The sequence below is a fragment of the Propithecus coquereli genome, unplaced genomic scaffold (assembly GCF_000956105.1).
Source record: "Propithecus coquereli isolate 6110/MARCELLA unplaced genomic scaffold, Pcoq_1.0 Scaffold39, whole genome shotgun sequence".
Classification (NCBI taxonomy): Eukaryota; Metazoa; Chordata; class Mammalia; order Primates; family Indriidae; genus Propithecus; species Propithecus coquereli.
Window position 1 is genome coordinate 8,776,747 of NW_012149618.1, and position 1,517 is coordinate 8,778,263.

The window sequence follows — 1,517 nt, forward strand, 5'->3', positions numbered from 1 at the left end:
GTGAATACTTTCAAGTTTTTTTTTTTTTTGTGATTAACAGTTAAAGAGTGCTATGATAATTCAATCAATAAATACATGCCTTGTTCCCTGGGCTAGAAATCAGATGCAAGCATTGAAAAGAAGCCACTGGAAATGAGATATTGTGGGGAGATGGAGATTGGCAAGGATCTAAAACTGTGTGAACTTCAGACTTGTGAAATCCCCACAAATTACCACAGAAGCCCATGAGGTTCTCCTTTTAATTTTAGCACTCAGCTTGGTTTCACTTACCATTGTAACTCTTCAACATCCTAATTATGACTAGTAGATCAATTAGCAAAACTTTTGGTGGAAATGTTTTTGTGTACTATCCACTCCCCAGAATGTTTTGGGGATATTAATAACCTGACATGCATTTATTTCCATTCCACGTAAGAATGAATACAATGTCAGGACTTGGGTCCCATTCAAGACTCATTGGTGCACATGTTATTGACATTTCTATATGCTTCTACTAAAACTCCCTGGTCTTTAACCTCTCCTGGGGCAGCATGTGTCTTTGTATTCCCTTGAGTACTTAATTTTATATGCTTGATAAATACTTCTTAAAAAATTAGATTGCAAATGATCAATAAAAATACAATGGAATGGGTTGGATTGTTATGTCTAGAGACAGCTAGTTTTAACCTACCAATATAATGAATAATACAAAATAAGAAGTGGATTATAGGATTTTCATTTAGGAAACTGTGGACTAAGTCACAGTAGCAATCAGATATAAACTAGTTCTCATTTCATGACTCAAATTTCTAGCATATGCTGCTTTTTTCCCCTTCCTTCCTCCCATCCTCCTTCCCTTTCCTCCCTTCCTTCCTTTCTTTGTAAAATGGGTATATGTGGCTAAGATATACGTGGCTTATGAATTTGAGAGAAATGACAGAAATAGGAATCATTTTATTCCTTGGGAACAGGGCACTTTTTGGTCATTTACCAGGAAAATAATAATAGTAGCTAATACTCATTGAGAACATACTATGTACCAGTTAATAGGCACTTTTCCTGTTATAAACTTATTTAATTCTCATAACAACCCTAAAACATAGATACTATTATTATACTATTATATAGATAAAGGTTCAGAGACACAATAAATTAAAGAACTCGTCCAAAACCACGTAGCTAGAAAGCTCAGTAGTTGAATTCAATCCCAATGGTCTGGCTCATAAGCTGTGCTCAGAAAAGAACTCATTAATGAATGAGTAAAATGTGTAAGGCTCACACAGACCCACAAAAAAGGCTACATTGGATTATGTCACGTGGACTTTCATAGAAGCTTCAGTTCTGATGCTTAGAACATGGTAAGTCCCTCTCTCTCCCCAAAAATGTTTTTGAGTGAAAGGATGGACAAATACGTACTTTAATTCTCATTTTAAGACCGCACTGCAGGCCGGGCGCGGTGGCTCACGCCTGTAATCCTAGCACTCTGGGAGGCCGAGGTGGGAGGATTGTTTGAGCTCAGGAGTTCGAGACCAGCCTGA

General features: G+C 37.1%; 1 protein-coding gene across 1 annotated transcript in view; it reads left to right on the forward strand.

Moving 5' to 3' along the window:
* The window catches only part of RASGRP3 (RAS guanyl releasing protein 3 (calcium and DAG-regulated)), a 155,671-nt gene that overhangs the window by 70,783 nt on the left and 83,371 nt on the right, over positions 1 to 1,517 (forward strand). The window lies entirely within an intron of this gene.